Source organism: Rhea pennata, chromosome 27, assembly GCF_028389875.1.
Source record: "Rhea pennata isolate bPtePen1 chromosome 27, bPtePen1.pri, whole genome shotgun sequence".
Classification (NCBI taxonomy): Eukaryota; Metazoa; Chordata; class Aves; order Rheiformes; family Rheidae; genus Rhea; species Rhea pennata.
In genome coordinates, this window is record NC_084689.1 from 1203594 (window position 1) to 1231489 (window position 27896).

Genomic DNA, 27896 nt, shown 5'->3' on the forward strand with positions numbered 1-27896 from the left:
TTAGAGCCCTTACACATCCTCAGCCAGGTGTGCAGCACGAGACATCTGGCATCAGTGCTCCGTATGGCAGACATGCTGTGCATGCAGTGGATGGTTAATACACCTGTATTTCTATCTGGTACTTCTTTCAGACCAGGCTTTTATGAGATTCCTGAGTGTGCTGCTTTATCACAGAATGGGGTCATACACGTGCACTCTGGGGTTGGGGGTTATTTTGCCCTTGGAAGCTTACAAGGTAAGTAATCAGGTTGGTGCATTTCAGAAGTCTGTACCTTTCCGACTACAGAAACCAGCAGTCATTGTGGCATGCGAGCTCACAAGGCAGTCAGTTGCTGCTTCTCATCTTTAAGGGCAGTAGCAGCTTAAAATGCACTAATTTGTGTGAGCATGCCTGATCTTGCTGCCTTCAGTGTGCTACAGTGAACCTTCTTGTTATTTGAATTGGAGGGGTATGAAGAGCGAATAGATGACTATTTCTAATTCTTATTTATAGTGTTTCCTGAGAAGCTGTCCTCTCTGCAGGGGAAACATGGTAGAGCCATAACAGGAACAAGCAAACATCCCGCGCTTCCTGGTGACTGTAATGACTCTGCTGACTTGAAATGCATCATTGCTTTAGTATATCACTAGTTGACTTTTATCTAGGGTGTTTTTTACTGTTAATGATTAGACATTAAACAGTTCCCTCTAGAAACAAGCTATGCAGCTACTTGCCCTCATAGAGCTTACAGCATCTGTTTTAGTACTGTTGCCATGAAAACAGGCCAGAGCACCAGAAGCAGTAGTATTACTACCCTGTGGCCTATTGCAGCACCAGCCTTTGTTACCAGTGGCCTGTTTTTATCACAGCTTAAAAGAAACCTAAGTTTGCAGAAGCTTGCAGCTTGTTCCCTACCTAAAATAATCTTAGTATTCCATATTCCTTTTGTGCTTGCCTTCATTAAATGTTCCAGCATGAATCAGATCTTCTCCGAATAGCTAGAGAGGGTTTCATCTATTGCTGTAGCCCTGGAGAAGTCTTGGTAGCCTTCTGTTTCCAGGGGCTGCCTTGTTGTGTTGGAAATGCTGAGGTAATTGTCTGCCACCATGAATTAAATACTTCATAATAACTTCTGAAGCTCTAGACACAATGCAATGTAAACATAAGGATAAAATCCTAGTTGCATTTAGGTCAATGACAAATCTTGCCTGCCTTCATGGTGCCAGGATTTTGTCAGAGGGGTTTTCAAATGCATAAATTAAACATTTTGAAAGTTTGTGAGCATATATTTATTAGTCACAGATCTGTAACTGGATCCTGGGCACTTCTTCTTCCTCCTCAATAAAGTTCTGATTTTTATGCTCTTTAAAATGTGAGAACTAACTTGTGTATCCAGTTGTTTAAAAACAATAAAAAATCGCCATTGGCATCTAAAACTTGGTGGGCTTTGTATCTTGATGGATATGCGTTGTAGCTGGCTGTATCTGTGATGAGGACGTGGGCAAAAGGGTTGGGATCACTGCACAGCCACATTTGTATCCTGCTGTTCGCCATGCGTGCCCTGCTGGATGGCGTTTATGGGACCAGAGCTCCTTAGGTCCTTCCTGGTAAATCTGTACCTAAGATTTCCTCTGTTGTCTTGTGGCTCGTTTATGAGATGTATCCAAACTTCTCATTTTCTTTTGCAGATTTTTGTTATCTGTCACTTGACAAAGGAATAAAATGCAGCAATTTTCCTAACCTAAATAGTGATTCTGAATGACTGTATTTCTAACTCCCCTTTAGCTTGTACTTAATTTAAGCGTGTGGGTTTTTTAATTTGATCGTTGTGGGGAGGAACAAAGAAGAAATACTGTAGATATGCCTTCCTCTTCCTTTTCTTTAGTTAAATTTATCTTTGTCATTCTTTTTCTTTGGCTTCCATGAGTTGTTCAGGCTATTTTTCTCTAGTTTCTTTTGTTGTAGCTTCTATATTGCAGTCTTACATCTTTAGAAAAATATAATGCATGTATGTGACTACTTTCTTGCCTTCACAGCATCATTGTTGTCAGCGTATGACAAATAATATGTGATTGATGGCTGACTAAGCATTCTGAAATATTTCTTCATTCTTTGTATGCCCAGTGATATTTTTTCTTTTGCACAGGGAGGTATTAGTAAATGGCATTTTTTTGTGGTGATGGAGCCATCTTCAGACACAAATATGAATTGCATTGAATGCAGACAGGTGCTCTACCTCAGTCTTAAAGCTGGCCAACCATCATAGCTGCTAATCACTGACTTCTGTGTGATATGGCCCATATACTTACTAGCCAACTTCAAATGTTTCTGTAATAGCCAAGTCTAACCTTGTTTCAGATATGGAGAAAATAGTGCCTGTGTTACTGTCTGGTCTGTCAATGTAAAGGGTTTTTGTAGACATATGGCTAATGTCTGCCTTCATTAAAAGAAAAATGCTAGGTACACATGAGGTGCTTCAGCTGGTTGGTTCAAAGCTTCATGTTCAAACAGTAGAATGCATTCCCTACAGTAATATTTCAATTGCTGAAAACTCTCTCCATTTTCTTTCTTTTAGGAGAACTGTCCATTTCTTTTCAAGCCAGAGAAAGCATCTCTCTTTGTGCTAAAGAAGATAGTTTGAACATTCCCTAAACAGGTATGTTTTGTGCAACAGTACGCCATAGTCTGGCCTCATTGTTAATTTTAAAAAACTTCTATCCTCAACTCCCTAAGCCAGTAATATCTCATGAGGTGAGTAGTTTGAATGCGTGAGCAGCATATTCACAATCCACTTGGAGGCAGTTTGACCAAAGCCTTGGTGGTACTTGTGCTTCAACTTTCAAACAGTTGGCAAGGGACAGCTGCGTTCTCAATTTTGTGTTCTGTTCTTTGAAAGATTGTGACTTGAAAGTAAAGATAGGCATATGGGAAGGGGCAAAAGGTTGGTCACGTAGTGTCCTCGGGAAGGACTGTCTCCTCTCATTCTGCTGCCCTACATATCAGAATCTGCTGCCCTTGTGCAGTTGCAGTGTCTGCAGTGATCGTCTCTGAATGTCCTTGTGCTTTCAGGCACTATGTAGCCTCAAAGATACCTTTTTCAAAACTGAACGCAGGGCAGTATTTGAACCATCTTTTCTATCTAGAGGCATTCTAAATTTGTGTGCTGTGCGCAGGCTACACCCTTAATTACTCATGGGGAGATTGCTCAGGTGTTTGTCTTTTAAGGCTGTGTTTCTCAGAGGGCTGATCAATAACTTGTGACTGAACTTCAGGCATCTTAGCTGTAAAAATCAGAACTTTCAGATAATAATGTAGATAGGCTATTTTCCCTAGCAGTAGTAGGTTCTCTGGCCACTGCAAAGGTAACTGCTTTGAACAACAGCCTATACTTTTTAGCTCAGATTTTCAGATGGAGACCACTCCTGTTTCTTTGCTGGAGAGCTGAAATATAAAAGTCTATCTGTTAGGTATTTAGATGCTCAAATTCTCTTTGATTTCAGTGGAGTGTTAGGAGTCTAAAATTACCCAAGGTCACACAGAAAGCTAATTTTGCCATGTAGCTATCACCTGTAATTCATTTTTTTTTTCCTGAATTCTATTCTTTATGATGATTGTTAACATATCAGGGCATCACCATTCTTTTTAGATATTACCATATACTTCACGATAGGCACAGTTGTGCCTATCATGATCTGCCTTACAATTCCAGATGAAAAGATTACAGTTTTGATAGGATTGTATAAAAGTACCTGCAAGGTTATTATTTAAAACTGACCTACCTTGAAAGCAGCTCTTCCGATATACATGCACGCTTCTTTCCTCAGAGCTATATATCAAGCAGGGAGCTTCAGCAGAGTCGCTTGTTATCTCTGACTTGCCTCTTGGATAGAAATTATTTTTTAAGAGATGCCATTAGCGTGTTGCTCTCCAGTGTCCTTTTGTAAGACTAGTTTGGGATTCTGGATTCTGGCTTGAACCTCCAAGAGAGGGCAGTGTATCCCCGAGAGCTGGGCTGCACAGCGTGTGGAAACCTCTGCAGCTGCCAGGCGTGAGCAGCTTCTGCTTGTGATCTGAGAAGCAGCATTATTCTGCACAAGTTGAATGAGCATAACTCCTTGAAACAATTTGAAGTGAGTAATTGACTAGCATATTCATTAAGAAATATATTAGGAGCTGTATATCATCATGTGACCATTTGTCCTTTCCCCAAGTGGTGGCAGGAATACAGTAACGCTTCCTGTTGCCTCACTTTCATAAGAACGTCCTCTGTCTGTGTTTCACTTGCGTCATTTTGGCCTACTTCTTGCACTTGGCCTCCCCTCCAAGAGATGAACAATGTTCATGGGATCAGTGTAGAGCCTTGCCATGAGTCAGAGTCAATTGGAGAGTTAATTTAAATCATAAGGAAATTGGGGAGAAAAACAAAAACCAACAACAAAGGAAAACTAATGGAGGTGTCTGTATTGTGATGCATTGCCTTAGGACTGCAAACAGGAAATGCTCATGCCGGTATCTGCCTCAAAAGCAGATCTTGTCCTTTACTAACGAGGCAAAAAATTTAGTGTGGAAGCATGCATTCCTCCCCGAGTCTGCTGTGTGCTTTCTTCCATGTTCCTGAAGTCAGATTTTTGAACAAATTGTCACTTCTAGATTTGGTTTCTGTTTTCAGGACCTATTTGTGAGTAGTTTTGGTGAGTTCAACTCTGCATGGTGAATAACCAGCAGTTCATTGCTGCTATGCAGGACTCGCGCAACCATTCTTGCCTAAGAATAATCCTGTTCATTCTTGCCCTGTCGCTGAAGTTACACGAAGGCATCTTTATTGGTGACTTACATTGCAGAAATTATGCTGTCCTGGCCTAGTAATCACTGATCTGTCGAGAGCACCCTGTTTTCCCTGGATTCATTAAGGCATTTATTTCGTTTTCTTGCTAATTGACTAGATAAAATTGCTTGATAGCCTCTAGAAGATAGGGCACTTGTATAATATGAAAGCACATTGAAATAACCTCAGAAGTTGCTTTGAGATAAAAACGTATCCCAGGAGAAGCATCTACATTTAAAATGAAACGATTAACCTTGCTTCTAAACTCTTCCTTCAGGGAGATATTTTTCTTCATTTCTTTTTCACTTTGTGTAATGGCAGAATGAGGTGAACTTTATTCATCATTTAAAAAAAAAAAAAAAAAAAAAAAAAAAAGGAAAGATCCCTTCTTTAAGGAGTACTTTGTTGCTGGCTTAGAAGCAATACTAATCTGTCACTTTCTTGTGTGTGGTGGTGTGTGGAGGGTTGAGGTTTTTTTGTTGTTGTTTTAACTGACTTGAAGACAACAGCCTGTCCATGTTTAATATTTGCTTTTCTGGAACAGTTCCTGCAACCTATGAAAATAGCTATACTTTACACTGTTCAGCTGTCTTATCTTCATATGTAAAAACAAATACTGGCACATTTTTATAATTGATCTGATGGCACTTTAAGAATTATAAACTTCAGCATCCTATCTGTATTTCACTTTGGTATTTACAGTGTAATGAATGCTCCCGTGCGTAGGTATGGAGCTAATCTAATTGTGTTAAACCGAAACATCTCTATAGTGAGGAAGTATATTGTCACTGTTTTGATTTGTTTAACAGCTGGAGGCATTTGTCAAAACTGGTAAATTTTATTAGGAATAAACTTTATAAGTAAACATTTTTCACTGCAGTCTTACAGCTTTTTTGTTGTTATCCTTAATCTGGCCTCTCAAAGAAGGAAAAGGTGACTTCTCTTTTTTTTTGGATGAAAGTAAGTTGGAAAGTCCAGAACCATATCTAGCATATCTCCTAGCAAAAGACGACTGTTGCTATAGCACATTCTTGTTCCATTAGTGTTTGTACATTTTTAAATTTGATTTTCCAAACAGCTTGATGAAATTGGCACCCTGTAAGTGAAGTCTTTAAAAATAGCTTTTTTCTGAAATGAGTCCTGTTATTTCCATGGACTGGTGACTTGAGTGTATTACTGGCTCTCAGAAACCTTGGAAGTGCTTGACAAGATCCAGCTAAGCAGAGTTGTAACCCCAAATATTTACAGAGGAATTAGTTTGTCCTTTTTTTTCTTTCTTTTAAAGAATGAACTCTTGCAAATGGAATGTTGCTGTCTACAAGGTTTATTTTAAACTTTTTCCTCTTTTGTTCAAAGGGAAAAACAAAGCCTGAGTAGGAATGCATGACTGTGAAGCAATTATCATTCTGACTATTCCAAACTGCTCCACAGGCCGCTCTGCTTGCTCTGAAATGACGGGGGAGGTAAACGCTCGCGTGCCCTGCTGCAGAGCCTGCCCTGCTGCAGAGCCTGTGTTGCTCCGGGTGCTAGCTGCCCTTTTTCACCTCTGCTCCTTTTCTTTAGCCCTGATGAGTGTTAAAGCATTTTATACTTCAATTACGAATGATGGTGGGGTGGTGGTTGGTTTTTTTTTGTTTGTTTGTTTTGAGTTGTCCCCATCTCTCTCCTCCTGCTCCCCCTGACTGTGTTATCTAGGGTTTCACCTTCCTCCATGTGAAACTGTTCGTGCGTAGATCCCTTGGTGCCTGATGTATGAAACTTAGGTGCCAGGCTGCTTTCTCTCTTTTAGCAACTGCTACAAATCTTTCCTGATGCTCTCCTGAGAAACCCAGGAGGAGCTGAAGTTCACAAAAGCAGGTGCTGGTCGGAATATGCCTTCAGAGGGACCTTGAAGAGACGAGCTTGTTCATATGCTTCCTGTTTGAATGGGTTCTGTGGGTTTCGAGCCTGACTGAGGTGTGAAGGACTGCTGTATATAGGGAAGGCCCCTTTTGCTTGCCTTCCCTAAACCTTCCCTTTTTAGGACTTAAAAGAGGTTCCAGAGCAAGTTGCCAGAACAGACTTCCTAGCAACTTCACAATTAGCAATTTGCTTCCAAAAGCAAATGTGAGCTAGCTATGGCAGCTGTTACTTAGCAAAAATCCTGGGTTGTATGCTGGAAAATGGCAGGATTTCTGTGCTCAAGGAAAAAGAATCTGCTCATCCCTTGGAGGAATTAATGGGAAAAAGTTAAACTTAACAAGTTATCCCTTAACCATGGATGTTTTGCACTGTTTGTCCAGATGCAAAAGCTCGATAACGATTTACTATTTATAGGTGTATATTTTTAGAGACGTGATAGTCTACCTCTGGAGCAATATCTCTTGCCTATTATTAGAGCGAAGTAGTAGAATTTAAAATAAAGTTGGTTGTCCCATTAAGGTTATTTAATTTGAAGTATTATCTGAGGACCTGCACCTTTGCTGATTTGTTCCTCTCCCTTTAACTTCACTATTACATCGACTGGGGGGAGCTGAAGTTCCGACATGGGTCTGTAACCTACTTGCCCAGAATGAAGAGATGAGCCATGCTAGGCAGTAGGTGGTTATCTCATATAATTGCAGTACTATTGTGAATCTGTCACGTGCTGATACAGCTCAGGGGCTGTTCATTATCTATTGGTCAGCAATGCCTGTCAGTAATGCTTTAATTTAGTCTTCTGGTACAGCATGTAACAGACAGTTCCTGACATTCTTGATTAGGGATCCATCAGACATCTTTAAAGGAGCCGTTTGCCATTTGACAGCTGCATTTTCCATGAGCTGTTCTGCATTACATAACAGCGCTCAATGAGGTGGCATCATGCACTGGGCCAGGCAGGCCAGAGTTTAATGCCAGCTCTGCCGCTGAGCTGTCGGGGCAGGTTGTCCACTGCCCAGCCTGCCCAGGGCTGTGGAGTAACCGTGTGGTCGCACCGTTCTTACCTGAGCAGGGCTCTCTTCTTGAATGAGAAGGTGATGGCTCCTCTGCTGCCAGCAGCATCCTGAGCAGTTCTCTCGGCTCTGTATTTTGAGAATACGTGCTTTTTAGTGCTGAAACACTTAGAACTCTTTGGCAAAATTATCTGACTGGAGACTGCAGTTAAGGAGTCTGAAGTCAGAGCCAGTGTAAATGCAGTTTTTTCTATTTCTCATTCTAAAATCTCGGATTGTAAAGAACATTGATGTTTATTTGGAAAGGTGATAGGGTTGCTGTCTTATTCATGATGTGAATGCTGCATCTTTGATTTTATGCTTTGTAACATTTGCAAATACTCTCTAAAAACCCTAAGGACTAGAAACAGTTGAAAATCTCTCACTACATCAAGATGAGTCTTTGTGAATCTGCAGTATTTGCATGTTATCTCTTTTTTTTATATATATAACTTTTTATTTATCACAGCTGGAATATTTGATAGCACCAAATGCCTGCTCTGAGATCCCCTGGATCTTGGAGTGTCCAGGGGAAGTCTAGCAAGTTCTTCCTGCCAGTGATCTGGAAGATGCTTGCGGAAGGGCTCTTCTCTAACGGCTGCCTCTCACAGAGCTCCTGGCGGTGCTGGTTTTCTGCTTGGCTGGACTGGATGGTCCCTCTTCCTTATAGTTCTGCAGTCCCCAAGTTCTGCACTGGCTTTGAGGGAACATTGGCAGCTGGCTGCTCTGTCCTTAGCAGATGCCAACTGCCAACATTACCAACTGCTGTCAGCTCCAGTTAGTTCAAAAATTACTTCCCCCCCTTACAGCCCCCCACCCACTCCCAGGTGTCTTTTAAAGCGCTGGTACTTGTCTAGCCAGCAGTTTGCATGTTCACAGAGCAGCCTTGAGCAAGGGGTTCTGGCCTGCAGCGTAAACAAGGCATAGGTCAAGAAGGCCCAAATATGACAGAGGTTTTTTCCAGACCCACCGGTTATGACACTTTTCCATGACAAGCAGTTGTGTCCAGTGAGAATGGTAGAGCTGCTCTGACTCTTAAACTATGACTTTTAGGTCCTTCGTTCAGGCTTTGTTGCCAGCAAGTGGTGGTGTGCAATATCCGCTTGAAGGAAATTGCAGCCCGCTTATCAAGTGTGTAGGAAATGGTATAAGTGGAAGATATGGGAGTGTCTGTTCTGAACGTGACTGTCCGTGCACTGAAAGGTATGTGTTAAATAGTGAATGCTGCACTGAACGTACTGAGCGCCAGTTGGCTTGTTAAAGACCTTTCACCAGCTAGGAAGCAGCAGCCAGCGTAGCCTGATGAATGAAAGCAGGAGCGCGTCCGGTTAGCTTACCTTCTTGGCTCTAGTGCTCTTGTGTTTTTTCCCTGGAGAGATGTCGGTAAACAGGACTGTGTGCTGCCACGCTTCACTCAGTAAGCTTGGTCACACTGCTGGATATCTCGTCCTTTTACCTTTGCACTAGGAGCAAGCATGTACGGGGGCAGTGTTTATTCCAGTGCTCTGAGGTCAAGCTTGTTTTCCCTCTCTGAGCAAGAACAGACCAGCCCCTAGAGTCAAATTCTGTAAGCCCTGTAAACAAAAGGCTCATTTCTGCGGAAGACCAAAGATGGGATTTTGTTCATCTGCTATCTCTGGAAGGAAACTTGTTGTGTTTCTCCCCCCTGCAAACTGTTTTTCATGTATTAACTTTCAGTTCAAAGCTCTGCAGGAGAAAAGCCGGGGTGAACGTGCATATGTTGCTGATCAGGCCTAGTTTGGGGCGCCTGCAGTACTGGCACTGATTGCAAACTGGAGGGGAGATGGGGAAGAGCCCAGGCAACATGCCGCTGTTCACGCAGCGGTGCCGGCCCTTACGGAGGTGGGGGGTTGGCTCCAGCTGGACAGGTAGCCTTCCTGTGAGGGCCTGGCTCCGTGTGTGTCTCCTGCCCAACATACTTTGCAGGTACCATGAGCCAGAACTATTGGCTGCCCACCTGCAATTGTTTTTAGCACAGCCCAATTTGTAAAAAGGTAGATTTTGTTTTGGGTGACTTGTCTTCAAATAAGGCTTTGAACTTTATTGTGCATCTTGAAGGTGGTGGCTCATTCCTTTAGCGGCTTAGCACTTACCACCCTTTACAGAGAGCCAGGGGCACTTAAGCTGCACGTACCTTGCAGGGCCAAGCTACTTGCTATTTAAATCTCTCTGCAATTTAGAAGCTGTAATTATTTTTTTCATGCTATAAAACCACAATTAACTGGAAAATTTGGGAGGCACTGGAGTGGGGATTACAGCCAAACACTGGCTCTAGCAAGGCCTGTGATTTAAGGGGGCAAGTTCATCTTTTACAAAGAGAGCAATTAGTAAGAAGCTGCAGGATATTGGGAAAGTAATCTTCATTGCTTTTCCTTACGAAAGGCACTTCATCCTGTATGGAATTGGCCAAAGAGCATGATTACTTACTGATGACTGAACTTCCTCCAGACTGCTCATCTCTCTCACCCTTTTACTGTAGTGGTGTATTAATTATTGCTTTAGTTTGGGATGGGCCTGCCACTTGGTTGACAAGATTCACTGAATTGCAGTCTCTTTTGGGGTTCATTGTTGCATTTCAGACTTGAATCAAATGAGGCAGGTCTGTGCTGCTTCAGCAGGAATGAGTGCAATGAGTGAGGCTCCAGCTTTGGCATTGCTATTTTGAGCAGGGAGGAACGCACGGACTCCTGGCCACCTGTTCTGCCTGGGCGTAGCTTTGCCCACGCTAAGGCCACGGAGGGTGGCTGGGTCCGAAAACTGCCTCAAGTTGAGCATGTGGATAATGCCATGGAAAACATCACTTGAGCGGGGGAATACAAGAAAGCTGCAAGAAGGCTTCCTGATCTTGGAGGAAGAATAGATCCTGGTTTGTTGTATGATTTTCTTCTGCTCTCACCCTCGTTTTATACATTCAGTGCTCCGTCAAGTGCGTGAACAGTCTCAGTACTGGCTTCTGGTGTTTCCCTCTTTCCCTTATGTGCATAATACACTTATAATTCAAGAGGTATAGAGTTAGGTTTCCCACAACCTTGTATAAGCTCTCAAATTTTTATGCTTCCAAAGGCAACATAAGACTATTAGAGAGAATTTGAGTGAAACCATAAAGCTTTTAGTTCTCTCTGACTTAACACTAATGTAAGCAAATGAAAGGGAAAGTGTATTGTTTAGAATTTGTATGTGCTTAAATATTTGCACTGATAGCTGTCATTTGACAGTCTTGATTCGAATATGGTAACTCTGGAAATTTGGTATTCTCAAAAGAGTGATTAAAATTTGATTAAAAACAGTGCTTTGGCTAGGAGACTATTCCTCAGCCTTTGATTTACTGAAATCTGAGGAAGATGGAGGCAAAAGGAATTATGAATCGTGGCCTAAAACCCAGCAGACAATAAGTGACATGTTTTTTACTCTAAAAAAAAACAAACAAAACCATGTTTGTGTTCAGACAGTAAATGGGGAAAACAAGCAGAGTTGGATTTCAGCTCACATGGGTTCTTGGAATTAATCCCTAGCACTTGCTCACCACAGCTTTGACTTCAGTGTGGTAAGCTGGATTGACTGGAGAAAAATTGAGCAATGCTTTACTGGTAAGCAGGAAGAAAGACATCCTGAGGAGTGCCAAAAAGTGATACAGCAGGGGAGCATCTCAGTAGGTGAAATTACCAATTATGACTTAAAGCTTCCCCTTAGTGTTTTTAATGCTTTCTTAAGACCAGCCCATTCATAGGCTTATAACATTTTAATACGTAATATTTGAATGCTGAGCTTGACAGCAAGCCTGTCTTTACCCCGCGGACTCTCTGCTGGCTTCTTTGCTAGAACAGTGCGTAGAGTTCCCCCAACCATTAATACAAGAGTGCAAATATCTCTCCTTTTCCCATCATGGTGGACTTAAGCTCAAAATCTGTTGATTATAGTGCTCTAGCTAGATTGCAATGAAATCTAGAGCAGAATACTTAAGTGAACTGTCATCTAGTAGTTGACATATTAGTTATCTCCAGTTTCAGAAGCCACAAATTCAGATTAAGTGTCAAAAATACACAATGTGACCTCTAGGTCATGCACATTACTTACAAAACAAATAAAAATGTGTTCACTGCCAATATGTGTCTGTTGTATGCAACAGAATAAAGATGTGCTTGGAAACATCATAAAATTTAAGCAAATCAATATTGATTTCGGAATGTACCTAGGACATTGTGTTCTTTAGTATAGAAAATTGATATCGTTGAAAATGGACAACTGAGGTGAATGTAGTGCCTTCTTTTTACACTGATTATTGAAGTAAGTATTGCTGTAATAAGGTATCAATGGAGTGAAATATAATTCCAATTTATAGCTTCTCTAATAATGCACCATCTGTTTAACGTATTGATGATGAATCTCCTGAATTCGAGTTTCCTTTCCAGAAGGAGTTGTAACTGGGATCCCACTAACAGCAAGTGTGTTGTACTGGAAGGAAACTGAAATTGCTTCCTTGCAGTAGGAAGGTGAGCAAGCAGCACCCTCCCCTTCTGAAGCTTCCAGTATCACATCATCATTAATCTGTCTTCCACTGATAGTGAAGTTTTACTTGCTACAGTTGGAAAATGCTGAAGTGGATAAAGACTGTTTCATTGTTTGCTCAGCAATGCTGGCTGTTCTGAGGTTCTTTCTGGTTTGGCTTCTAGCTTTTGTTGGTCTGGGACAGACTAGTGATGACTCTCTGCCCATGTGGATCAGCATTCTGCACATTATGTAACAGTAATCTACCTCCTTAATTAGGGAACAAGATCCACGGATTCCAGAGGAGACTTGTTCCTCTTAGTCAGACGACATATGAGGTGTGTGTGGGAGCCTTTGTTCTTGCTGGAAGCTAAAGGAAGGAGCAGAATTTAACTTTATCATCCAGTTGCCTTTTTTTTTTTTTTTTTTAAACCTAGCCTTGGTTGGAACATTGTATGTGCTTGTTAACTAGTATTTCAGAAACAGATGCTGCAAACAGTGGTATTCTCACTCCATATAACAGAATTTTTACTCTGTGCTAGAATATTAAATACTGGATATGTCATGTCTTTTCTCCATGCCCTTTAAACCGAATGGTTAGGGTAGAGGCAGCAGTTTCAACACATGATTTAAGGTAAGTGCGTCGTTTGTTCCCTACTGTTTTCTCTGAACTTTGGCATTGCATTAATTACACTGAAACTGCTCCTTTCTGGAAGTACACGCCAAGGCAAAACTAGTGTTTTTTTCATCCATTCTGCTGAGGACAGCTCTTGCAAATCACCTTGTATTCCACTAAAATTATTAAATCATCAGTTCCAGTGATCCCAAAAAATTAACGCTAAAACATTATCTGGTAGTGCTGACTAACATCTGCAATTAGTAATCTCCAGTTAATGAAGGTGCATGGTGATTAAAGCCTCATGACTTTTCTATAGAAGAAATAAGTATCAGCTGCACTGTTTTAAATTGCCCTAGAGCTTTGTATGATCTCAGAGCTTAAAACAAATTGGTGGCATTATTCTAAAGGCTTAGACCAGTTTGGCCATTCTGTTTGTATTTTTTGCTGTGTGTCCCCATATACAATATTTAAACTTGAGGATTTAAACTGGAATGATGCCTGTAGCTGTAGTTCATCTTGTGGTAAGCTTCACTGATCTTGTTGCGTGAAGGAGATTGACCATATTGGACATACAAATTTTAGCATGCTTGAAGGAAATTACATTGGGATAAAGCATGACATTTGGTCTACTTCCTAGAACGAGCATTCCACCAGCATATTTTCACAGCTTCATTTTCCAAAATATTTTCTGCTATTTTTCACACAACTTTGTCTTTATGTATTTTTTCTTCTGAGGTTTCAAATATTGTCTGCCATATGGATGACAGTTCCATGGGACCATGCATGACGCGATGTAATTTGACCTAATCACATCCCATTTATCCATCATTGCCCTGCTGTTCACCAGATGTCTGACTTTTAAGTGCAGCTGCGTATGTAAAATACAGCAAAGTCCTTTTAGTAGGCTCTATAGACATGATACATGTTGCTACATGGGACACACAATAGCTGGAAGTTTCACAGCAGGATATGGGCTGCAGTACATGAATGTTAGTGTTGCTTTTTTCTAGCCACCTCTGTCTTTGTAGTTTAATACTTTACACTAATGCTTTCCATGTAGCAACCTCAAAAGTCTCTGCAGAGACTAGCATTCCTTCTGTGAAATCTTGTATTTCTTGTCACACCTCTGAAATATGGCAAGGTAGAGAAACGTAACCTTGGTGAGATGGCAAGCCTGTGGCTGAGCAGAGACTAGAGAGTCTCTAGCTCATGGTTCTGTTGTCCATAAAATGAATTATCTTTACATCAGGGGTGCTGTGTTTCAAAGCAGAGAAGGAGACTTACTTGATTTTATTAGTATACTGGTTAGAACTGAAGGAGCAGGAGGTTGACTGCATGTTTCAAACCTCTCTGTTTATAGGAGGCTTTGGACATTGTCAGTGGGGGCTTTGGAGAGAAGTGTGGCAACATTCGCGTAGAGGTATTGCTGATCCTGCTTTGGAGCAGGGAGAAAAGTTGGACGGATGTTGAATAGCTACTGTTCTGCAATCCCCCAGAGTTATGATCTATGTGGACTTCAAAGCCAGTGATTCTGTCTTTCTGCCTGTATCACAGCCAGGTTGTCAAAGATGGAAAAGGCAGCCAAACACCTACTTCTGTGAGTTCTGAGTATCCTCTATTCTAAAACCCAGTCCAACGGGAGTAATTGCCTGCAATGCACTTGTCTGAACTGCAGATGTCTCTGTTGAGCCATTTACACTATTTGGATTATTTTAAATTTGAAAACTATTACAATACGGGCTTTAGTATTTAACAGTTCATATACGTTAAAAAAATAAAACACTATCAAGCTGCCATTGCTTTAACTGGGAACTACAAATCTTAGTTAACAGTGCAGTCCAGTCAACATTTGGGGGCACGATGTTGTAGGTAACGCTGACACTTGCAGGTCTCCCTGCCGTGTTTGGAGCATTCAGTTTGGGCCTTGCAAGCACGAGCATGGCTTGACTGGTTAGCCCGGAGCCTAGCTCCCCAGAGTGGTCCTGATCCAGAGATGGTGTTCGTGTGGCTGCAGAAGGTCAGGTTTCTGCTGCCTTGCTGTTCCCAGGCTGAGTGTCAGCAGATGGCAGCACCCTGCCCTTTGCTGGGGTGTTATTTCTGGCCTGGAGATTCCTCAGTCCCATGGATTCAACACCGCAGTCTAGACTTACTGATGGATAGGATTCTTCTCGTGTTAGGTAAGCAAGATGTAGACACCCATTATGCAAATTCCCAGCCATAGTGTTCCCCTGTAACATTTTTCAAATTGTCTAAATAAGGTGCTGTTTCATACAAAAAAACTTGTAGCAAGTCTTTTGGGCAGCTTTCAGCTGCCGTGCCCTCTAGGCTTTTTTTTTTTTTTTTTTTTCCTTTTTTTTGGAGGTAGCTCATCAGTGAAGCCTGAGTGGCTTCTGCTCTTAGCAGCTGTCCAGATGTTCAGTAGTAGGAAAGATGCAGGCTGAGTAAAGAACTTCCGTTGTTCAGGAAAGAAACTTAATCTGTAGCTCTTGACACTGGCCCTGAAAGGCAGGGGGAGGTCAATACAGGTATCTATATGGGTTCTGTTAAATACTAAAGCGTTACACAGACTTAACAGGCACATTTGGTTTTGGAGCACTGTATACCCATACTGGGGAAGAGACCGTATAGCAGCCTTTCCCCATCGGCTGTCAAATCCAGACTGAGTTGTTGGCCTGGTCAGTGGCTTGTGTGAAATGGGTTGTTGGTATGACTCATTGCCTTCATATTCTGGACTGAAAGTAGGTGGCAATCAATTGTAATTGATTGTCTGGAGTAATTAGAAATATCTGTGACTTTTTCTACTCTTTCTTTTTTTACAGAGAAATTAAAAGATCCTTTTAGGACTGATGACTGCTGGCTGTCACTGTTCTTGCAAGCTGTAGATCAGAGAGCCTCTTGTCTTGTAGTTGTTATACAAGCACTAATTTCTGAGCAATTAGTTATTTCTTTAAATGTTTTATGCTATGATTCTGTAACTAATTCCTGTGCTTCTGTCCTCAGTCTGAAGTTGCTTTAGACTCATCAAGCCTAAGAGCATACAGTTTGACATAAATAGCTGGAAGGAGATGACTGGAGACTTAGATGCTTGTTGGGTCAGTATCTGGCAGCCAAACATGAAGGCAGAATTTCAAATTACTGTTAGTACTGCATGGTGATTACATCTCTTCTCAAGAAAACATTGGAAAGCTTCCTAATCTTAAATTCACTGTACAGGCACGTGATTTTCTGGGAATTAGCTGAATGCTCTGCAAAATGCTTCATAAATACTTACATGGACTAATATTAGATAATGGAAACAGCAAGTACAGCAGGGTTTTTTGTCAGCTTTCTCCCTGGTGATACTTCAGCTGGCCCTGGTGGCCTATCTCTTTACACCAACAGCTGTCAGCTTTGCTAATGTTTCTGTTGCTTATCTACCTCTGAAAAAGAAAAAAATTGCAACACTAGTCCTGTTCTGTGCACTGTTTGATTTGGGACATAGTTAATTTGTTACTTTTTTTTAAAGCTATTTAGAGAGGGGAGAAGATACTGCCTTATAACCTCTGATGTCTGCAAAGTAGCAGTGTTAGGAGGCTGTTCAGGCTAATACTGGAGAGCTACAAGCGTTTGTCCTTTGCTGCTCCCCTTGCTGTACTGGGTTGAACTCTCCCTTTTCCGTCAGGCGGATTGCTATCCCATCCCTTCCTGTGTGGGAGGGTTGGCCTTCACTGCTCTCTCGCACTAAAGCCCTGAAATGTGCTGTGCTCGTTATTGTTTATTAAGTCCCCAGTGATTGCCTGTGACTTGTGATAAAATCTGTCATCACGTGGGGCTGGTTTCCAGTATGACTGGCATCTGTGCTCATGCTAACTTGCATGAGTTAAAGCACTTGTCTGGTTCTAGCAAAGTTTTACAAACCATCTCCAGCTTGTGCTCTCATTTTGAAGGTTTATTTTAACATTTCTTCTTTGAGATCTGAGATAATGAAAGGGAGTGAACGTTGCTGAGTCAGTTCTTACTGCCTCTGGTTTTTGTCCTTCCTGTCCTCCCACACACTCCACCTGCACACTGGTCTAACCTTTGGTGGCTACCATCCTGAAGGGCTTCCCTTATAACAGCTAGCAGTAAACAAAGCATGGCTTCCTATTTTCCTGCCCTGTTGTCCTGCTTCTTTGCCTCAGATGACAATCCAACTTTTTGCAAGAGACATGGCTGAGGAGCATTGGAGAACTCAGGTGTAATAAGAGGTCCTTGCTCATCACTGAGTTTGAGCAAGCTGCCTTTGCCAAACCGGCAAGCAGCCAGAATAACCAAGTCAATCTTTCCTTTGAAGCAGCTAAACTCCATGTAAACATGGATGTATCCTTATGGCAGTCTTTAACTACAGTGCCGAGATTTCATTGTTTGACAGTGTTGTGTGCACGAGGTGCTTAATGTTATCATCTGCTGGACCATGAGCTCACCGAGTTAGTCACAGATGACTGGGCAAACCTGACATTTGTTTTGCTGTATGAAATAGTGGCATGCAAGACATTACTTGTCACCATTTAGTGAAGCAGTATGGTGGCATCTATGTCACAGGTAACGTAGATGTCTGATTTGGGTGTTTTTGTTTTAACTATGGTGCTCTGGTATTGCTCATAGTATAGTGCACAGTCAGTGAGCCTAAAAGCCAGCGTTTATTAAACAACCAAGTTTGTCTGGTTTTTCATAAGTATTTTTTTGGAGTGCAGAGCTGCCTAAGCATATCTGTATTAACATGCAAAATGCTTACTCTGATTTTAGAACAAATCTGTTGTTGGTGAGGTAGGAAGCACTGGTTGTGGGCTGAATGGAAGAGCACTTAAGTCCTGTGTGAACCTGTAGACAAGACAGGGGAAAGGGTCTGTCCTGGGAAACAATCTCCTGCTGTAAGCTTTGGTCTGTTTGAAATGCAAATCACTGAGAGGATACTAGGGGGTTAAAGTGAATAATTCAACTGTCAGTTATTTTTATAATTGTTTTCTGAGTCTCCTATGTGAAAGCTATCTGCATCTTACTGAATTTGTGTTTTTAAGTTGTAGAATAATGTTGCATAGGCAAACTTTTATTACACAGAGTTGCTTATATTTATCTTTCTAAGCATAGATGCTTGTAAAAGTGCTTAAACAACATTAACTTCACGTTTTTCAGTTGGCTTCACATCCCAGTGCAGGGTGCACATACAGCTGTTTCTCCTGCTACTGTCTCGACAGGCTTGCATTCCTCAGCCCTTTGGATAGCATTCCTCTACTCCTCTGCACCAGATCATTTGCTCAGTATTTGTTCAAATTTTGAATCCTAGAACTGTCTCCAGATCACTTAAGCTACCAGACACCTTTATTAGTTACATATCCCCAGCCCTGTGGCATTTTAAATCTTTCTTGTACTTATTAAAATAAAATGGATATTGGCAACTTTCAGTTGCTCATTGCTATAGTTGACTCTGGAATTAATCTGGAATCCCCAAATACCATTTGATTGAGCAAAGGCTGTTCAGCTATTTCAGTTAAAAATCTGAAAGGAAAGTTACTTTTTTAAGTCCTGATGGCAACTTTGACTGGAGAAATCTACCCTGTTTAGGATCTCTCCTTCCCAGCAGTGGGTACGGAAGAGTTTGTATGTGAGCTGTTCTTCCCTTAAAATTCTACTTTTCTGCCAATCCTGTCCAGAGAGACTTACTGTGTTATTATCACATGCTCACAGCTGTACGAGGCTGCAGGAAAATGTCCATGGAAAAGTGTCTAGTAAGAGCCAGATTAGTCAGCAATTAATTTGGATGCTACGCTTCTAAACCGGTGGTGCATCTCTTCCTACCCGTTGCTTTTCTCAACTTAATTTGTTGTTGGTAACATTTTTTTCTGATTTGATGTTAATGGACAATCCAACCTGCATCAGTCTAAGGTCAAACATTTAAAACAACCTTTTTTCTGGAAAAAAGAAAAAAACAAAAACAGAACACACAGTACATCCTGTTCTTCAACCTTTTTGATGTAGTTGTGAACATGTTCCCTTTTTTCTTTTTTTTTTTTTCCCCAGTTGGGCTTGGTGAGATAGAGAATTTAGGAGGGGGAAAAAAATGGGGATGGAGATGCAGAAAGCTTCTATAGAACCAATTTGTTAATCCAGTAAAGCACTGGCCAAGCCGTTGCCTTCTGTGGTACTTCAGTTACTTCAGTCAAGTTAGGTTTTTCCTGGTACCTCTCATCCAGAAGACCTCTAAGCACTGTTAATTCCTTAAATGAAGCAGATATTTGAAGAGATCCATGTCCCCCTGTGTTGGACACCATTCATTCAGAACTGATTCATTTTTAAAAATTCATCGCTATACAGGGCTTTCCAGTGTGAACCTTCAGACTTGCTCTCCTGCTGCCGAGAGGTGTTTTGTAAGGTATGGCAGCTGGAGCCCCGCTCGGACGGTGGTGTTAAGTTCTCGATCTTTTCAAAGACAAGGCAGAGCTAGGTTTTTATTAATCTGGACTTTCTGGGTCATCATCAGGAAATGTCCTCATGTACCAGGTGCACAAAATCATTGATTTGGAGGAAATAAACACCCCCACTACAAACAAATTAATAACTTGAGCTTTCCTTGGAAGCCTCCCATTTGAATAGTAGCTTAGGCTGATGTTGAAATATAATTGATTCTCAGGATCTGGAAACATACCAGCAGGTTTCTAACTGTTAATAAAAACGGACTGCTTTTGTGATGTGTGTGTTACATCATCTGTATTAGGTGCTTCTTCCACCTGAATCTCCTGGGTTTTTTTTTGTTTTTTGTTTTTTTTTTTTCTTTGCTTCTGGCCTTGGCTTCAGTGTCTCTGAATGGCATTTGGTGCACACAGTTCTTAGCAGAAGGAATGCTTTATTTCTGAAGCAACTCTTAGGAGCAGGTCTCAGATCTGTTCTGGTGTTCCCGCAGGTAGTCCCATCCTGGGGAAGACCTTAGTTTTGTACCAAATACTTGCTAAGAATGAGTTTGCAGAGAGCCTGCAACAGAAGACAAAAAATCTTAGCAACGTGAGGATAAGCAGCAGCATCCAAGAAATTTCCTTATAAAGTATTTCTACAACTACAAAGCACTGCCAACAGGAGTGGCCCACACTGCCAGTAACTTCTCTCCTTTTCCTTTCCCTGCTGCAATAAAGACTGTACTTCTGCCAAAGCCACACCCTCTGCATAGCAATCAATGCAAAATATGTAGATTGCTGAAGATGTGCGAAATAGAGATTTTTGTGTCTGACTTTGAAACAACTGTCTGGAGACAAAAAGAGAAGAATTTTGCAGAACAGTTGTAAAGGAGGCGTACTGCCAATTCTAATCCTGTTTCAGCCAGCCCTTAAAACAAAAAAAAAAAAATGATTCTTTAAGACCTCTGAACACCACTTGCTGCCCCTTCTTACTGATTTCAGTGTGAAGAAAGCATGAGTCATTTAAACTGCTTTTGCAAGCTTTTGCCTCTGCAAAGCAGCTTTGCTCTTGCTTTCTTTTACTCTTCAAGGAAAGTGGCTAAAACCAAATTAAGTGCTAGTTATTACAGGACAGCAATTCAACATCCAAGCAGTTCTTCAGCTCCACAGGAAGTCTCTTCCTTTCTTCTGAGCTATTATACTTGAACTGCTTAGCGCAAAATGTGTGCTAGGAGGAAAGCCTTCATCACAGTGTACTCCTGGTGCTTCTGTGATGGAGCTGGTGGGCTCCGCATGAATGACCAGAGGCTTCTAATGCTTTGGCACGGGGGATAATGGGAAATATTTTGGGGTTGTCCTCAAGAGGCCTGATTCCTTTTAAAAATAAAGCAGATGAGCTCAGAAGGCAAAAATGAATTTTTTCCTGCCTGTACCCTCCAGAGTATAATAGTCTGTGACTGAAGGAGTTGTTTCTGTCCCTTGGTTGGGTGGAAGGTGGCTCTGATGCAGGACTGCAGGCTTCTGTGCTGTGGAACAGCCATGCATTGGGGCAGCCACAGAGTAAAAGCTGTTGTTCTTTTGTAGTAAAACCTTCCGTTTAGCAAAAATGGATACTCAGTCTGCAAACATGTCAGCATTTTGGCTGACATGCTCCAAGGGAAACCTGCCCTTTGCCATTGAAAGATTTTGGTTAGAGGCCTGCCTGTTTTCACCACCTGCATTGTGCAGCTCTCTAAAGTGCAACTGTTATGCAGTTTTGTTCTTGCTATAAAAAACTTGTGCCGGTTGCTGGTTGTTGGAATCTAAGACTTCTTTATGGATCTCTAATTGGTTAAGAGCTTCTGCTTTCCCAATATGAAGTGTCCGTGTGGATTCTCTGCTTAGACATGCTTTAGATTGTCTTGAGCAGCTAAGTTTTTGGTAGTGCTCCTTACTACATGATAATGATGAACATATCTTAAAAAAAAATTGGTGAGGTTTTTAATGGCTTGAAAAACACTTTTTTGCAGAGTCACATGAGCTCTTGGAACAGATGATCTGTAGAGGTATAATAGTCAACCTCTCCATTCTGCAAAAGGTTTCTTTTGGTTACTTGCTGGTAGTCGTGCAAGCACTGTTACAGCTTTATCAGCTTGGACAAGAATCCTGTCTCCTTTGTAACAAGTGCTGTTTTCTGTCTGTGGCTAAGTGCTTTGTTAACATTTACAGTGGCCTCACAAGAAAAGAAGGTCAGTTGTTCTCCGAGGTCATTCAAGAAGGCTGTGGTGGAGCTGGGGTAAGAGCCTAGGTTGCAGTCTTCAGTGTTGTGGTTTTGCCTCAAGGCTCTCCTTTCTCATTGCTCAGTGCGTGGCTCCAAAACTGAGGGTGAGAGTGACTTACTCACAGGACCCACTTATTTAGCTATAGCATGTGCCTCTGCAGAACTACAAGTCGCTAAGTATTTGCTCAGGCAGGCATTAAAACAACCTTTGTTCAGAAAGTGTGCCTTGGGGAGCAATGTAGTCTTGAAAGAAAGAAGCTTGGACAGCATCAGGCTGCTGCGCTAGGTTCGCCTCGGTTGCTGCTTTCGGATTCAAGCTGTCACGTAAATTTGTGCCCAGTCCCTAGTGCTCATATGCAAAAAAACCTTCCAGATGCAACATGCTTGAAGTTCAGCTGCATTTGAAACAGGACTTACAGTTTTCTGTTTCTAATTTGTCTGTGCTCAGCAAGAGGTTGGAAGCTTTTTGTAAACACTCATCCAATACCACTTAATGACACCTGATTCTTCAGAAGGCCCCTCATATGTCCCTGAGTGACAGCTGAGTTGCTCTCATGTTTTTTCCCCCCTAGTCTATAATTTCTCAGTGATGCCCATTCTTTGATGTCCCCTCTCCTCACCTCTGCCATACATGGACTTACAACCACCCTTTTTTTTCTGTCCTAAGCATAAGAAATACTTTTTGAAGAATTTTTCTGCAGCATGTGCAAAAAGTCCTCTGCTTTCTTTAATCAGATGCAACCAGCATTGCGCAAATAGTCAAGAGGGGAAATTTGAGATTGTGGCAGTCTCTGTATATGACTTTTTTAGTATAGCTGAGAGAATCCCATTTTAATAATAATAATAAAAAAATCTGGGGCAAAGTGTCCTAATTCTCTCTCCTAAGGTGGCCTTGATCAGGTTTCAGTCTCCTAAGAGGTACTTTGAAATGTTGTGTGTGTTTGTAACCTGGTTTTTTTTTCCTATTTTCTCCTTTCTCTCTTGATATCTTTAGTGTTAAGTTTGTGTCAGGCTAAAATTTTGGGGTAGGAGCATACTTTCTGTGCATTTTCCGTGAAACATAGTCTGTGAATTTAAACTACATAGATGAAATAAGACCACAGGACTCTGAATTTTTGTGACAAAGGTATTTAATATTAGACTAAGGCTTTGCCTAGTGAGGTGTCTGGGTTCAGTACAATAAATTTTTTTTATGAGGCCTGTGCCAACCTACTGTTTAAGCTGAATTACTCGATATCTTCTGTCACAATCAATGATCACCCTTAAGCACTCTTTTCCAGTGAACTTGTTTGCTTTCTAAGTCATCTTTGAATGCATTGCCAAGTTCCCTGCTCCTGGCAGTCCTCCAACTGTTTCACGCTGCGTTGCTTTACGCAGGTTAGCCTGGCTGTGTACCTGTCTCCTGTGCTGCTCCAGGGTCATCTCGACTACGTGCTGTGTCCCCACTCAGTGCTGGAAGCGGAGCCCCTTCTCGGCACTGGCCGCTGAGCTGATGTGTCAGGAGCTGGGTCCCTCCATAGCAGCCATGAATTTGGAGGTGTCTTGAAAGCCCCTCGAGAAGGACAGCCACAGAGCTCAGAAATCCAGAGCACGTGGAGAGGGCACACACCGAGCGCGCTGCCTAAACTGAGCCCATTATCGAGACCCTCTTTTCCTTGTGTTCTCAAAGTTGACCGGTCAAGCCAAGGATATCTCTCTACTTGGCTGAATTCTGGAAAAAAAAGAGAGGGGAGAACTGATCCAGCGGTTCAAGTGCGGAGGTGTGTCTGAAAAAGCAGCAAGGGCTATCTACTCTCGTCTTGGATTTTTAACTTGAACAAGTGTAGTGCAGTCAGTGCTGTAATAGAGTAGTTTTCTTGTTAAAGTAATGTGAATATACTTGAGACTGATGCAGCTGAGATGCTGCAGTTACAGTGAACGAGTGACTGTGTGCTAGCTAGCCATGTCACATGGGAACACGTACAGTGTATTCCCCCCCGGCCCCCCCAAAAGAAGGAATTTTGCTGGTGGGATCTGTTGTCTTCCCGTCACTTACAGATCTGATGCTTCCTTCAGTCTTTCTGCTTGATATGGATGTTGCTATTAGTTCTTTGAATTAGTTTACGCCTCTTTGTTTTTACTAGCTTTAGGGAAATGGCCTCTTCTTTCCCACAGTAAGGTGTTAGATTTCACAGCTGTCTTCAGCAGAGCAGGTTTCTAGCCTGTTGCCATTTGAATGTCACATCTGGGAAATGCATTACTGAGTAAGAACGGCTTGATCCCTGAAGCACGGGTCACAGGCTCAGCATAATCAGTTTAAGGAGTCTAGTTGGCTTTGGAAAGCTTGGACTTTAGGAAAGGACGGTTGTGCTCTCTGAGGAACCCAGAAAGGCAGCGGGATGGGTTGGGAACAGGCAGCTTGAGGTGAATTAGAGTAAACTGTCCTAGCAGGAGAAGGGGAATGGCTGCCCTGCGAGCAGCTTGTATCAAAACAGCGCTGTGAGTCTCCTCAAGAAAAATAAAATGGCCTGGGTCCAGTATTTACTATTGGATGGGAAAGAACAGTAATGTGCTCACAGGCTATTTACTAGGCTGGGACTGTGTGAATCATGTTGCATACAGTTCCAGCCCTAGATAGGTCATCTGTCTCTTGTTTGGCGATGCTCAAAACTGAGCATGCTTTCTTCCTCCTTTCTCATTCCCACGATGTGGGGGGGAGAGAGAAAATGTGGTGAATTTGGTGAGTTTCCTGTGGTTCAGTGACTCAATTAGTACTCAGTTCTCTTACTAATACTTTCAGTGTGTCACTAGCTGATCTGACCTGAGCACACTAAAATCTGCTGGTGGGTAGTATCTGGTTGGAAGGACAGGTGTTGGTGGCTGTTCCTTCTGTCACTGTGCCATTTGGAGCCTCTCATAACCTTTTGCTTCACAAGCAAAATCCAGCTTGTCTTTGTGATGATGCCTGCGCAGGCACCATGACAGCCTGTATGAAGACTGTTCCAGGATGCAATTAACTCAGCTGACAGTTTTTCTTAATCAAAGCTAAATTTATTCTGTTTGAACATCTGCCCTTGGCTCCTGGTTCTGATGGAGTCCCGTGCTAACAGTGGGTATCCGTTCAGGTGCTCGGTGTCTTCCATCCTAGGCTCAACACAGTGTGTTCTTTTTTTGTTGGTTTTTTTCCAACCGTTTTTGCTTGGCTGTCATGCCCTTATCCTTTTCCAGCTCTCAGAAGCATGAAACTTGCATTTCAGGAAGCACTGCTGCGTTTCTAGTATTTATTTTTTCTCTTGAAATGTCTAACTGCTTCCTTTTCTTACTTCTAACAAGTAGCAGAACTAATGAGGTCTGTTGGTGATGTGCAGTTAATGTTGTCTCTATTAATTCTCACCCCTTTGCTCCTTTTGTTACCTTGATAGATTTATTTAGATTTCAGGACTTACTCCAGCATGTCAGTTGCTAGGAGGTTGTAATAATTTGGCTTCTTCACAGTGGCTGCTACTCCTTAATATTAGACTGAAATGAATAGAAGGAGAGATGCTGTTGTGAACATGCTTCACCTTGTAACACTTCACCTGGCAATTAAAATGGGCAGTAAATGAGTAGTAAAGCACAAGATTTAGCTAGAACAAAAACATGCCTTTAGAAGAATGATTTCATCTATTTCTGTGCCTAACGGATAATTTTAGTGATGAATATATTAAGCTATAGCTGCAGCTTGCAGTCTACTCAGGCTGAAATGCCCAAGCGAAACTCCTATCACTGAGCATCTCTAGTTTACAGACACTTCTTCAAGAAGAAAAGGAAAAAAAGAAAAGAAAAAGCCTATTGAATTTTTTTAGTTGTTGTCTTACAAATATATAAGCCACAAAGTTCTGTTTGCTGGAAGGTCCAGACAGCAGTGCCTTGCAATGCTCCTGTTGTCTGCTTTCCTTTAGCTTCCACAGTGTAACCTCAGCTGCTTTTATTTATATATTTTTTTCGTTCTGCAGTACTGATAGGTCCTCTAAGTGGGACAGTCCAAGGCATTTGAAGACGCACAAGTCTGTTCCCAGCAGTGGTTACTCTGGAAAGTGCAAGCGTGATAGGATTAACGGCAAACAAATACTATTCGTGTGGTTCCAAGAAGAGCAAAAATACTCGGCGTTGCAGCCGTTGCTGACTTTCTCTCAGAGGCAGAACTGTCTGTACTGGCGACTGACTCAGCAGCAGCAACTAAATCATGGTTCAGTTTGAGTTTCCAGAAAGGACCTGAGAAATAGCTTTATTCTGTTGTTTCTATTGCTTTTGCTGCCCTGATGAGGAGCCCTAAGCTCATGATATCCTTGTAGGGTGTCCGAAGAGCCACACAGTATAGATTAAATGCTCAAACCTTCTCCAACTCTGTTAAGGGGAATGTGAGCAAACAGCTCAATTCAACAAGTTGATATGTGAATTTTGTTTTCAAACATTTTCATCAGCTTTTGTGCTCTCTTAATATTGTCATGATGTCTGCAGGTCATTTCACAAGCAACATGAACATCATGATCTAAAGAGCCCTTGTAAATTGGTCTGTGTGTTTGGCCTCCAGGCAATTCATCTGCAAGTTACATTTTGGATTTCTAGGCTTTGTCCTGTGTTTTATTGCATGCTTTGGGATCAGTTGAAATCGGAGATGGCAGAATAATCTGCTGCTGTCCATGGGAATGAAGTGTGAGGAAACAGCTTTGCTGCTTTCCTGTGAGAGGTCCTGCTTTCCCAAATCCTGTCCCTGTCAGTGCAGCCAGGCAGGCAGGCATGTGGGTGCAGTTTGGGAGCTGCCAGGCTTTGCGCTCACGATCCACAGGGTGTATTCAGATCAGCTCATCAGGCTATTTACCTTCCCATAGGAAAGAAGCAGTTGGAAAGTAGTTTAAGAAGGTGGCTTGTTGGGATAGAGGAGAGGTGGCAAGCAACACCTCCGTTGTTTGTTTCTTGTAATGAGTTTCCCACGTTGTTAGCAAGGTCATAAATTAGATAGGGAGTTCAGTTTTCCAGGTCATGAAATAATTGGTATTTTAAACCTTATTTTGTTGCCAGAATACAAAAACATTTGTGTATTACCTTAAGTTCTGCAGGCCTACGGTTTCCGTTATCTTTGTGTTAGCTTGAAACCAAAGAAGTTATGGGGCTTAATGTGCTACTAGATAAATAACTGATTTATAATTATCTTGAGTACCCACTTCTAAAAATTTTTGTAGGATCATTGTTCTATATGATTTTTCAAGGCTCATTCTCTCTAATTGCAAATTTGCTGTAGGCTTACCTTGTTCCTAAAGAAATTACACCCATTTGGAGGATCCACAAACATTGCAGCAAAACTTGAATTTTCAAGACTGAAAGCTGTTGTGCAAGAAAAAACATCCTGTTTAAACTGGCACAGAAGTAGTACCAAGCTTGTGTTGGAGGACTGTAACTGATAGGCTTCCATGTAACAAGGCATTCAAACTAATCTTGGAACATGGGTCCAGCTGCCAAACAAGCCCAAACCAACTGATATATTTATCATTAAAAACAGTTATTTGGAAAGGAAAATTATGAGAACTTTGAGTTTACTTTAGTGACATTGTGCCATACAACCTGCTTATGACTCAAGCACACTATTCCTGATTTTGCCTCTTCTAAGTGCGACTGGAACACTTAACTCCAGTGCTTTTAATTAAGAGTTGTTTGCATTCATCAATAAGGAGTGAAAATAGCTAGAGGGTAGATTACATTTTGCCTCAACAAAACAAAGTTGCAGCACATTAAAGACAAATCAGATGGCCGTACTGATAGTAAGTTTATTCCACTCATGTCTGTGGATGTTCTTATCCTATCTCATCTTGCTAGGGCTAGAACAGGCCTGCAGAGATGCTAAATGTGTGTTCTTCATGCTGTCCTGCAGTGCAATAGCCCTTTTTGAGGAAGCTGTCAACTATGCTGGTCTTTTGCCTTTGAAAAATAAGTACTTGAATTTCATCTTTTTTTTTTTTTTTTTTTTTTCTCTTCCCATGGCTGCTCCTACCTTGTGACTGATACTGATTTCCAGATAGGGTTGTTTTTTCCCCGCATAAAAGCCTTAGAGCCATATTGGATTATCCTAGTGATTTGTCTGACGCTGATCAGCAGCACACACCTATGGCCATGGGGCCATTTGTCAGGCTGTAGCCTGCTCCGTGGAAGTGCTAGGCTCGTGCCCAGAGGAAACAGCAAACTGCATTTCTCTTTCTGGTATAGTGGGCCAAAGTCCAACTGGCATGCTTAAGTGCACCACACAGCTTAGTTTGAATGGCCGGAGACTGTGCTTCTTCCTAATACTCAGTTAAGATGCCAGAACAGAAACCCTGATTTCCAGGCATTTGGGAAGAT

The 27896-nt window shown here is 41.8% G+C and overlaps 1 protein-coding gene across 5 annotated transcripts in view; it reads left to right on the forward strand.

Moving 5' to 3' along the window:
- Positions 1 to 27896, forward strand: part of GNG7 (G protein subunit gamma 7) — a 79409-nt gene that overhangs the window by 13884 nt on the left and 37629 nt on the right. For 4 of the 5 annotated variants that reach the window (XM_062596014.1, XM_062596013.1, XM_062596011.1 and 1 more), the window contains one exon: positions 2556 to 2636. The gene's annotated coding sequence lies outside the window, so the exon portion shown is untranslated. Of the gene's footprint in view, positions 1 to 493; positions 575 to 2555; positions 2637 to 27896 lie in introns of all 5 variants that reach the window. The other variant, XM_062596010.1, reaches the window with a different exon arrangement.